We start from the raw sequence: 12,971 nt of genomic DNA on the forward strand, positions 1-12,971 counted from the left end.
ACTTTATGCTATCAGAAAATGTCCCCCATTACGTATTTCTGTGTTAATTCTTGAAAATTATGCAATTGTTTTTGCAGGGCACTGGATAAACCCTTAACCAGGCCTTGCATACTAGCTGAAAATGCTCCCTGGAGATGTTGTTTCACTTGATTCCACTCATAAACACTATCATTCCATTTTAATGGTGTTACATATAAATTCTTTTGAGTATTGTCATGGTTTGATTGCGGGGTGACAATAAAACCATGGCAGATGTATTGTTAACCTCCTCTCCCCGCCTCTTCCCCCTTCAGCCCCTCCCTCTCCCCCCTTCCCACTAAGGACAGGCGATCGGGAGAGAAAGAAGGACAGAGAGAAGAGAGTTGGAAAAATTAAAAATGTTTTACTCATGCTACTAATAGAAATAGAGAAAATAATACAAAATATACAAAACCAATCTTGAAAGTCCTGGCAACTGCTCTGGCAGAATTGGGGCCAGCACCCAAAGTCCTGGACTGGACTCTCCAGCCAACCGGAGCTGGATTCAGTCTGTCACTGGGCCTCAGTTTCCAGGGACAACTAGCAAGGTCTTCTCCCAATGTCGGCCATAAGGAAAAGGGATGAGATCCTCGTGATCCCCCACTTTTATATGAAGTATGATGTGAATGGGATGGAATACTTTAGTTGGTCAATTTTCAGTTCACCTCCTGCTTGCACATCTCGCGGGATGCATCATTATCAATGACCTTGCATTCCATTGCTATGTCTACCAAAACATGTACCTAACTTTCAGGAAAACTGCAGTTAGTAAGAAGACTTTAGCTGACAGGGAAATTCACTAAAAGAGAAACTTCTTTTTAATAAAACCAGGACATTCCACCTCTTATGACATGCCATTCATGGCATGCTTAGGCCTTATCAATACAATCTAGTTAATTACAACTACTATATATATACACACATATGTACATATATACACAGGTGTAATTCATCATTCTCTTAGTCCATGGTCCATCCTTCGAAAAGTTCATTAAGTTCATTCATCACAACAGTCTCCTAGAGCAGGAAAAAATGATACATCTAGTGCATCTCATGACCACTGTTTGTGGGTTAAAGACATCAACTTTGAAGAAGTTGTCAGGCGCCACTCGTAGAGGCTAGCTCTGGTTTCATCACCACTGTCTTGATCTGAAAGACACTTATTAGACACTGTTAGTATGGCAATTAACGTAATGCAGTTCAGTATTGAATATTTTCACCTAAAATCAAATCCCCTTGAGGTACACACCAAACTTCTCCATCCTTAAGCATCACCCACCAGGTGCTGCCAGGTCCTTGGGCAAAAACAATCCCACGAATGGGCTTGCCTTTGCCTGAGGCAGGAGTGACCCAGACTGCCTTTCCTAACATATTTTTCATGTGTACTACAGGGACTTTATCTCCTTCTACAGTACGTAGAAGTTCTGATTGTGCAGGCCCGGCTCGATTGGTTGATCCCCTAGTGCTGACCAACCAAGTGGCTTTTGCTAAATGTGAATCCCAGTTTTTAAAAGTTCCACCACCCAGTGCCTTTAGTGTAGGTTTTAACAAACCATTGTACCTTTCAATTTTACCAGAAGATGGTGCATGATATGGAATGTGATATACCCACTCAATACCATGTTCTTTGGCCCCATTGTCTATAAGACTGTTTTTGAAATGAGTACCATTGTCTGATTCATTTCTTTCTGGCATGCCGTGTCGCCAAAGGACTTGCTTTTCAAGGCCCAAGATCATATTTCGGGCTGTAGCATGGGGTACAGCATATGTTTCCAACCATCCGGTGGTTACTTCTACCATTTTAAGTACATAGCGCTTACCCTGACAAATTTGTGGAAGTGTAATATAAACAATCTGCCCAGCCTCTCCATATTTATATTTTAACCATCGCCCCCCATACCATACAGGCTTTAACCTTTTAGCTTGTTTGATTTCGGCGCATGTTTCACATTCATGAATAACCTGTGAAACAGTGTCCATAGTTAAGTCCACCCCTAGATCGCGAGCCCATTTATAGGTTGCATTCCTACCTTGATGCCCTGAAGCATCATGAGTCCACTGAGCTAGGAAAAGCTCACCTTTATGTTGCCAGTCCAAATCCACTTCAGCTACTTGAATCTTAGCAGCTTGATCCGCTTGTTGGTTGTTTCGATGTTCCTCGGTGGTTCGACTTTTAGGCACATGAGCATCTACATGACGAACTTTCACAGGCAGGCTCTCTAGCCGAGCAGCAATGTCTTGCCAGAGTGTGGCAGCCCAAATGGGTTTACCTCTGCGTTGCCAATTGCTTTTCTTCCATAGCTGTAGCCACCCCCACAAGGCATTTGCCACCACCCATGAGTCAGTATAGAGATAAAGTATTGGCCACTTCTCTCATTCAGCAATGTCCAAAGCTAGCTGGATGGCTTTCACTTCTGCAAATTGACTTGATTCACCTTGTCCTTCAGTGGCTTCTGTAACTCGTCGTGTGTGCCTCCACGCAGCAGCTTTCCACCTTCAAGGTTTACCTACAAGTCGGCAGGATCCATCTGTGAACAGGGCATACTGCTTTTCAGTCTCTGAAAGGGTATTATACAGTGGTGCTTCTTCAGCATGTGTTACTTCCTCCTCATCTGGGGACATCCCAAAGTCTTTACTTTCTGGCCAGCCCGTAATCACTTCTAAGATCCCTGGGCGATTGGGACTCCCAATTCGAGCTTGTTGTGTGATCAATGCAATCCACTTGCTCCACGTAGCATTGGTTGCATGATGCATAGAGGGAACCTTCCCTTTAAACATCCAGCTCAGCACTGGCAGCCAAGGTACCAGGAGGAGCTGTGCTTCAGTACCAATCACTTCTGAAGCAGCTCAGACTCCCTCATAAGCTGCAAGTATTTCCTTCTCAGTTGGAGTATAGTTGTCGTCAGATCCTTTGTATCCTCAACTCCAAAAACCTAAGGGTCGACCTCGGGTTTCTCCTGGTGCTTTCTGCCAGAGGCTCCAGGTAGGGCCAGTATCTCTGGCTCCAGTGTAGAGCACATTTTTAACATCTAGTCTAGTCTGAACTGGTCCAAGGGCCACTGCATGAGTTATCTCATGCTTAGTTTGTTCAAAGGCTTGTCGTTCAGGGCCTCACTCAAATTGGTTCTTTTTACGAGTCACTCAATAGAGAGGGCTCACAATCTGGCTGTTGTCAGGAATATGCATTCTCCAAAAACCTACAACGCCCAAGAAAGTCTGTGTCTCCTTTTTATTAGTAGGTGGAGACATAGCTGCAATTTTGTTGGTCACATCCATTGGGATCTGACAAAGCCCATCTTGCCATTTTATTCCTTAAAACTGGATCTCTCGTGCAGGCCCCTTGACCTTGCTTCGTTTTATGGCAAAACCAGCATCCAAAAGAATATGAATTATTCTCTTACCTTTCTCAAAGACTTCTTTCGCTGTGTTGCCCCATACGATGATGTCATCAATATAGGGCAAGTGTTCTGGTGCTTTACCTTCTTCCAGCGTTGTTTGAATCAGTCCATGGCAGATTGTAGGACTGTGTTTCCACTCCTGGGGCAAGTGATTCCATGTGTACTGGATGCCCCTCCAGGTGAAAGCAAACTGCGGCCTGCATTCTGCTGATAAAGGAATAGAGAAAATGCATTAGCAACGTCAACAGTGGCATACCACTTGGCTGCCTTTGACTCCAGTTCAAATTGCAGTTCTAGCATATCAGGCACAGCAGCACTCAATGGTGGCACAACTTCATTCAGGCCATGATAGTCTACAGTTAGTCTCCACTCCTCACTAGACTTATGCGCTGGCCAAATTGGGCTCTTAAAAGGTGAGCGAGTCTTACTGATCACACCCTGGCTTTCCAGTTGACAAATCAATTTCTGAATAGGAATCAAAGAGTCCCGGTCGGTGCGATACTCCCGACGATGCACTGTCGTGGTAGCAACTGGCACCTGCTGATCATCAACCATCAGCAGTCCTACAACAGAAGGGTCATCTGAAAGACCAGACAAATCAGACAGCTGTTCAATTTTCTCAGTGTCCACAGCTGCTATACCAAATGCTCACCTATACCCTTTTGGGTCCTTCAAATACCCTCTCCTGACGTAGTCTATGCCAAGGATGCACGGAGCATCTGGGCCAGTCACAATGGGATGCTTTTGCCAGTTTTTTCCAGTTAGGCTCATTTCAGCCTCTACAACAGTCAGTTCCTGGAATCTCCCAGTCACTCCAACAATATTGACGTACTCGTCCTTGAAGTTCTGAGGCAGGTCTTCTATGCCACCTATTCATGTTTTCTCCCTGCTCTCGCAGGAGGAACCACAGTGAACCTCTTTTTGTGGACGGCCTCCGTCCCCTCTTTTGGGATTGGAAGCACCTTCTCCTAATAGCTGAAACATAGGTTCGTGCAGGTCAAGAATGGTACGTGTCTTCTCTGAGTGCTTTGATTTCTTGCAACAACTTTTCAAACCGGTCATCAGATTTTTCACACGGTCTCTCCACAGCAGAGACACAAGCCCGTAGAGAACCAGCAAGGCTGTCCTCGAAGTCTCGAAGCTGCTCAATCCCGTTACAAACATCTACCACTAGCTGTCCAGATCATTCCTGCCAATGACTTAGCATATGCAGGTGGTACACTTTGTACAAATCTGCGCCACATAGGTGGTGTACAATCAATTCTATATGGGTCTGTCCCCTCTTGGCTGTTTGGCCCAAAATAGATGATCTCTCGCACAGCTAGTTCTCTCAGGAACTGGATACCTCTCTCCATAGTATTGCATTTCCCTAATGTGCATATGCAAACTTCCTTGTAGGGAAATCTTACTTTCATAGCTGTCAGGAGGCGGGTGCGGAGGGTAGCGCAGTTGTGCTCTCTTGAAATTGCCCTATCAATGGTGGAATCCTTTGACAGAGATTCCAGCTGCTTGGCTTCACCACCTTCCAATTCTATTGTTTCAGCCCCATTATCCCAGCATCGGAGCAACCAGGTTACGATATTCTCGCCTTCACGACGACTAAAGTCTTTTCGCAGATCTCTCAGTTCACCTGGAGAAAAGGACCGAGTGGTGGTCACTTCCTCTCGTCCCTGCGCTGATGATGCCCCTTGGGTTGATGTTGGCCCTGTGTCATCATCTACTGGCCCTTTGCCATCACCTGCTAGCCCTTTGCCATCACCTGCAGCATGAGAAGTCTTTCTTGTGACTTTCTTACAACCGGCAACTGATGCAGATATGGGCTCACCCTCCTTTGAATTATTTCCAGAGTCTGAATGACTGTCACTGGCATTGGCATAATCACAGTGGTTGTTATGATTACAACAGCAACAGCTCCCAGTGTGTGAGGAAGGAGGCGCTGCCTTGTCAGCCTTTGAGGCTGGAGGAGTAACAGTATCTACAGTGGAGGAGGCAGCAGTGACCTTGGCAGCTGGAGCTTGAGCCTCGATCGGGGGGGCTGGGGCTTTAGCTGCCTTGCGTTTCGAGCAGCTCGGAGTGCTTTTTGCCTCAGCAGACGCAACGCAGGTCTCACGACTCAAAAGAGACGCGAACCTCCTGTTTAACCTCATTTCTCTTAACACTAGTACAAGCACATTCAGCAAGCCAGATAGCACCATCATAGTTCTATCAAAGCTCCAAGGATACTCTAAGCTCTCAAAAACATTTGTAAACTGTCCTAGCGAGAAAGCAAAAGTATTGTTAGTCAACCTTTCTAAAGATTCGCTTGACCAACTAGCAAACACATAGCTGTATTGCTCTTTTATCTCTCCTGGAGGTTTTTCAAGCTAAAGGAGAAACGAGTAGAAATTCATTATCGGCTGCAGTATAATGAAGTAAACCAGTGCCAAACCACACAGTATCATCATAACCATCGTCCAGTTTCTCGTTGTTATATAATATACACATCGATTCACGAAGAATGCCCAGCACAGGTAGGGAACCGTGGAACACAATGTACAAAATAACTGATACAACTTAGGCCACAGCATCTTTAAAACAATGTAATTCACTCTGCCTTAATGACACTAGATAATGTCCGAAGCACACAGACCCGTAAGTCTCACAACTCTATGAGTTGGCACCACGCCAAGAAAATTGAACAGTACGTCAGAGCACTGGGAAAGCCAAAACCCTCCAAATGTACCACTTTTTAGTGCCAAATTTTTAACCCTTTCTGCACCTCACGTTGGGCACCAATTATCTGCCGTGGTTTGATTGCGGGGTGACAATAAAACCGTGACAGATGTATTGTTAACCCTCTCTCCCCGCTTCCCCCTTTAGCCCCTCCCTCTCCCCCCTTCCCACTAAGGACAGGCAATTGGGAGGGAAAGAAGGACAGAGAGAAGAGAGTTGGAAAAATTAAAAATGTTTTACTCATGCTACTAATAAAATAGAGAAAATAAGACAAAATATACAAAACCAATCTTGAAAGTCCCGGCAACTGCTCTGGCAGAATTGGGGCCAGCACCCAAAGTCCTGGACTGGACTCTCCAGCCAACCGGAGCTGGATTCAGTCTGTCACTGGGCCTCAGTTTGCAGGGACAACTCGCAAGGTCTTCTCCCAATGTCGGCCCTAAGGAAAAAGGAACGAGATCCTCATGATCTCCCACTTTTATATGAAGTATGACGTGAATGGGATGGAATACTTTAGTAGGTCAATTTTTCAGTTCACCTCCTGCTTGCACATCTCGTGGGATGCATCAATATCAATGACCTTGCATTCCATTGCTATGCCTACCAAAACATGTACCTAACTTTCAGGAAAACTGCAGTTAGTCAGAGGACTTTAGCTGACAGGGAAAAATTCACTAAAAGAGAAACTTGTTTTTAACAAAACCAGGACAACTATATTCCCAATTCAATTTTAGTCTAGTACCCAAAGAATTTTGTTTATCTCCTATTGTATGGGCTCGTAGCGGGAGATTTGGCGAGGAGGTTAGTTAAATGTAAATACGCTCAAAGTGACTTGCACCTGTCTGTAGAAAAAGCACGTACATCACACTAATTGTTTTACTGGCCTTGTGTGCTTGATGAGTAGAACCTCTGTGTTAGATGACATAGGCCTGTGAGAAACTCTGCGCACCTTATCACTATGTCTGAGATTCCTGCTTTGTTGTGAGAAAGAGCGGGAGGCTGCGCCTGCCTGAAGCCTTGAAATGCAGGCGAGCTCAGCAGGCGCAGTGATCTTCCAACAGGGCTGAACTTACCAGCGCCTGCGTCCCCGCTTGTGTCACCTCTGCCTGGGAGCCTAGGTGCAACATCGGAGATCCCCCAGTAGAGAGGTAACTAAAATAAAACTTGCTCTTTGCAATGCATTCGTGGCCTCTGGCTCTTCTTGCGATGTGCCTGCGTATGTGTACACACCTATCCACAACAAGGCTGCTTCACAAATATTTATTGCAGAGGTGTGAAGAGTTGTTGAGGTTTATTCTTCCCCTGACATGAGTGCTCTCCAGTCCCCGCAGAAGTTGTCTTCACAGAAAGAAGTCCGACTTCTTTATCTGACCGGGCCTGCTCAGCGCCGTTCTCTTGTCTCTCTGGAGTTTTCTTCTGGCACATTCTGTACAGAGCCACCAGCGAGAAGACAGCGAGGACAATGACTGTCAAGGTGATGACAGTCGGCATAAACAGGGTTAGTCAAATTTACCACCTAGGTATAATCCTTCGTTGATACCTGTACACCAGCAGCAGCTGCCAGCACCTAAGGATGTGAGCACAAATCATAACTGTATCATTATGCCAGTGAGTGAGCTTTAATATGTATTGATTTGGGCTTTTCTTATAACTTCCATGAGCCACATGCCTCATAAAAAAAGGCAAGACTAACTGCCAGATTTTCAAATGAAATGGACTAAGGCTGTCGTTTACTTGTACTTGCAAAACTGGTCCTGAAAACCTGCCTTCTGATCACTTTAATGTCTCAGTGCTTACTTGTGAAAAATTAACAGGCTTAGATGAACTTGAAATCAAATGCTCTCTGGGTCCCCAATCCCAATCATGTAAATTTGTACCATTTTGACATGCTGGTGCCTCTAATTTATAGGGGGCCCAGTACAAATTCCAAACATCTCCTATGGTTCCTCTAGATAGCTGCATGTTGGAATGTCAGCAGGGGTTTCCAAGTAGAATTGTGACCTACATCTCGGTGTTCAAGACCCGGAATGGAAATAAAAGTTAAATTGCCTTGAACTACCCCTCCATTCTCTCGTTGTTGATAAAACAAGTGAAACTTCTCTGACATCATTAAACAATTGTTAATTGGCCTTTTAGAAACACATACAGGAGGGGTCTCGACAAAATACTGTTGCGTTTGATTAAATTTAATCCAATCCTTGTTTTCCAGCAACTGACCTGCGGTGGTGTCCACGTACCACCTACCCAGTGTGTGTCATTGTTGGAGAGAGGAACTTCAGGATCCCACCATGTTACAGGTCTAAAAAGAGGTGGATCCACGAGGTAAGCCAAGTATACCAGCTCGCAGTCCTGTTTCAGTTCTATCAGTGTAGTGTTGGCTTTACCAGATACTTCAGCTGCCCATAGTAGTGGAAACACAGCATCCAAAATTTCCTTGGAGATTTCCTGCTTGCAGCAAGCAGATCTGCACCTTCCAAGCACCTTCCTGTGGGACATGCAACTACATAGAATTCTCAGAAAACGCTATTTGAGCTTACAATTTACCGAACAAATCTTGACCTAAGAGAGGTATAGGGCTTTCTGGCATATACAAGAATTAATGGGTTAAAACTTTGTTTCAAATTCAAAATTCCATCTGTTTCAAAAATGGTCTTCCTTCCTTCTTCTCTCTCTCTTTCTCTCTCTCTTTCTTTCTCTCTTTCTCTCTTTCTTTCCCATGACCCCAAGAACTGGCATGGTGAATTTACCAAGAAGTCTCTTACAACTAGTTACTACACAATAAGTCAATTAAAAAAAATGGTGGTTTAATTTCCTAGCTTCATTGGGATTAGGGATCTGCTAGGGACGCCTTTAAATTCCCTCAGCTCCTTCATCCAGTGTTACCGCTCTGACAGCTCTATTGCTGTGGCGGGGGGACAAAGCCCCCCCTTTCGCTGCTTTAGCAGCAGGCAGGCAGCTTTTTCTATTTTTGTTCTTTTCTCGCTGCAGTTTAGATACAGCCAAGGCCACGGAGGTGGCGTAATCGCTGGTACCAAGCGGGAGCTGCCAGGCCCTGGCAGACTCCTTGGCTACAGTGAGCTGAGTTTATCTGGCAGCTTCACACACGCCTGAAATTTATGTTGAAGCTGTACAGCACAGGCCTGGGCTCCTTTGGCCTTTTTTGGTTTTGCATTCCTGCTATTATACACTTTACATGCAATCTCAGTTAGATGAGCAATAGTTACATTCCTCAGTCACATTTACGTTTTTCAGTTTCTTACAGATATCAAGTGACTCGGATTAAGAGCACGTTTCATTCTTGACTTCTGGCCGGTTCAAGGATTCGGGCTGGAAGAGGAACCATCAGTTCCCGTGCGGCTGGCACCTGCCTGGGCTGGTCTGTGTGTGTGCCCCACGGCCCCCCCGCCCACGGCAGCGGCTCCGGCTGTGGCCGCTGTGCGGACACCCGTGTCCCCGGCGCTGGCCCCTCCCGGGGCCTCTGCCCGGCTGCGGCCCTGCCCGCTGCCCCGCCGGCCTCGGCCCCGGCTGCCCGGGCCCTGGGCCCTCGGGCTGGGCCGGGAAGGGCCGCAGGGCCCGGCTCGGGGGGCTCTGGGGGCCGCCCCCCAACGTCCCCGTCCTGCTCCGGCGCCCACCCGAGGCTGCGGCGAGGGCGGGGCCGAGTCGCTCGTGTCGGCCGGGGGCGCCCGGTGCTGCCCGGGGGGCCAGGCCGGGACACGGACACGCACCCTGGCCCGGGGGGGCAGCGCGGGGTGGGGCACCGGGGAGCGGGCCCCGGGGACCCGCGGGCCGCACGGCCCGGGCCCGGCGCGGGGAGCGGAGCCGCCCCGGCCCACGCCGCCCCCTCCCCGTGCTCCCCACGGGCCGCCGCTTCCCGGCCCGGGGCTGAGGGGCCGATTCCGGCCGCTCCCTGACAGGCCGAGCCCTGCAGCGGCGCTGACCAATCCCCGCCGAGGGCCTGCGCCGCTGCCGGCGCTCATTGGCCGGCGCTGGGCCGCGGGGCGGGCCGCGGGCGCTGGTTTGAGCCTGGCGGCAGCGCCGGTTCGGCCGTTGTGAGGAAGCCGGGACCGGCCCCGGCGCCGCCGTGTCCGTGGGCCGGGGCCGGGGCCCCCGCGAGGGCCCAGCACAGCCCTGGGGAGCGGGGCCGGGCTGCGGCCTGAGCTGGCCCGGCACCCCTGCGCAGGCACCCGGCTGCCGAGCGCAGAGTTGTGCACGTCTGGATGCTGGAACAAAGCCGGCACGCCAGCAGGAAAAGGAGCAGCCATTCTAGACAAAATCTCATCACTACATTCACACCCTCAGGCCAGTCCTGAAGAGCCAGTTGGTGACACATTTGCATGTCGGTGACACAACCATTTTAGCCCTAGGGAGGCTCCCTGAGGAGGGGTCTCAGGCTGGGCCTGGCTCTTCCCTCCTGGGGGTGTCGTGTTTAGTATAATAATGAGTGTATAATGAGCAAAGTTCAGCTGAAGGACACTGTACACAACAGTCTCAAGATATATCTTAAAGAAGACTCAACTAACTGTGCAGATGCAAGAAGGTATAAGCTGCAAGAACTCCTTATTGAGGGTTCTTCAAATCGTTCTTCTCTTTCTTAAAAGACTAGACTGCCCGGAAATGTGTCCACCTATTTACATATCCTTGGGTTAGGCATTGCTAACAGGATTCATTCTTTGAAGTGCTAATGACTCCATAACAACCACAGGCAAAAAACCTCCAGAAAAACAAGCTGAAACAACCTGAACCTATCTAAACCAAAAACCTAAACCAAACTAACAAGCTAACTAACCAAACCGAAAGAACCTTCCTTAAACAGCATAGACCAAACAACCTAAGATAAAAAATGAAAAACCAGCCTACAGGAAACAACACAAATCAGCCTTCACAAAAGGACATAAACCAGCCTGAAGCCAGCAACCTAAACTAAGCTAACCCAACAAACCTAAACCAAGCAACCTAAGAAAACTAGCCTAAACTAAACATCTCCAACCTTCAACAACAGAAACCAACCAACCTTAGATGACCTAGAAACACACACCCTACAAACAACATAGAAATCACCTATAAACAAATTCCGCACGAAACAACCGACTGAAAATTCACCCCTCAATCAACCAGCATTAAAAAAACCCACCCAAAACCAACTAATATAAACTGAGCTAAAACAAACAACTGAAACGTGCATTCAAACAGGGTAGAAATAAGGTAGAAACACAAAAGCTGACGAAAAAGAAAGTAGAAACAAAGCACCTACAAACTAAGAAGCTACAAAGAAACTAGAAACAAAGAAGCTGGAAACAAACTACTTACAAACAACCTAAAAAAGCATAAAACCCCCATCCAAAACCAACTGACTCTAACCGACGAACCTCAAGAAACCAGCCAGCCTCAGACAACCTAAACGAAATGACCTAAACCAACTCAAACCAAAGAACCTAAACCCAACCTACCTGAACCAACCTACCTACAACAAACAACCTAAACAACCCTAAACCAAACTAAACCCCAAAAACTAAACCAACCCATCTTAAAAAAACAACCTAAAACCGCTACCTAAACCAACCTACCTAAAACCAACTAAACCAGTCTACGCCAACCATCCTAAAGCAAGCTAAACAGAAACACTTCAACCAACCTAAACAGTGTAAACCAAACCTCCCTAAACCAACCTACCTAAAAGCACATACAGACACCAACCTACCTAAACCGCCTCCCAAAAAGAACCAACCATAAACAAACAAAGCAACCGAAATCTAAGGAGCGAAAGCACCCTAGACCAAGTATGTCCGTCCATGTTGGTGGTGGCAACCATATATTTATGTGTGTAGATATATCTTTTATATCATAGAATCGAAGAGCAGTTCGGGTTGAAGGCACCTCCCGAGCTTCCCCAGTGCCCCCCCTGCCATGAGCAGGGACATCTTCACCAGCTCAGGTTGCTCAGAGCCCCGTCCAGCCTGGCCTGGGATGTCTCCAGGGACCAGAGCTCAGGGACTCACACTGTGACTTCTGGCAGGTTCAGGACTCTCCCCCAGTGCTGAAGTGACTTGTGAAATGGCAGCTCCTCTGAGGGCAAGAGGGGCTGTGCACAAAGGGAATTGGCTGTGATGTGAACTCCAAACACGTCTATTGTGTGCAGGGGCTTGAAAAAACCCAAGCAGGTACCGGTTGTGAGGCCAGGAGGAAAAAATGCTGAGAGAGAGACAATGGCGAAAAGATGGAAACACTCACAGCTGTTTTTGTTGTGCATTAACTTGCTGCAGAAGTCACTCGGTGACCCAAAAGAGAAAGACTGCATGAAGAAGGTGGTGTAAAAATTGTGTCTAAGTGGCCCAGTTACAAGAGAAATCCTGAAACTGAAAGAAGCTTAAAGAAGAGCAGAACCTGTTCCACAGCAAGGGCAGGTTGATGTGTGTGACTGAGGCACTGGGACGGCTTTTGCCTCGCTGCCCTTTGCCTTCAGCTCTCCCCAGGCTCCTGCAGTTGTGATGGGCCTGGGAGGGCTGGAGGTGAGCTGCTGCCCCTCGATGGGTCGCGTGGGGAGAGACGGGGCGACCCGGACAGCCCTTCCAGCCCCTGAGGACGCAGAAGCTTCCTCATCCCTACGGGCAGGAATTAACCCCAAACTGCACAAAAGTGGTGCTGGGGGTGATGTGAAGAGTAAAACAGGGCTGGGGGAAGAGGGGACTGAAGGGGCAGCTGAAGCGAACACAGCTCAGATGAGGAGCTGTGCGAGCTGGAAGAGGTGAAGAATGGGACAAAGGGATGGAGAGAGTGACAGTGAGAGAAGTGGGGTGAGGTGGAATAACAAACCACGACTGCCAGGCAGTGATAAGTCTAAGAGAA

The sequence above is a fragment of the Caloenas nicobarica genome, chromosome 21, assembly GCF_036013445.1.
Source record: "Caloenas nicobarica isolate bCalNic1 chromosome 21, bCalNic1.hap1, whole genome shotgun sequence".
NCBI lineage: Eukaryota > Metazoa > Chordata > Aves > Columbiformes > Columbidae > Caloenas > Caloenas nicobarica.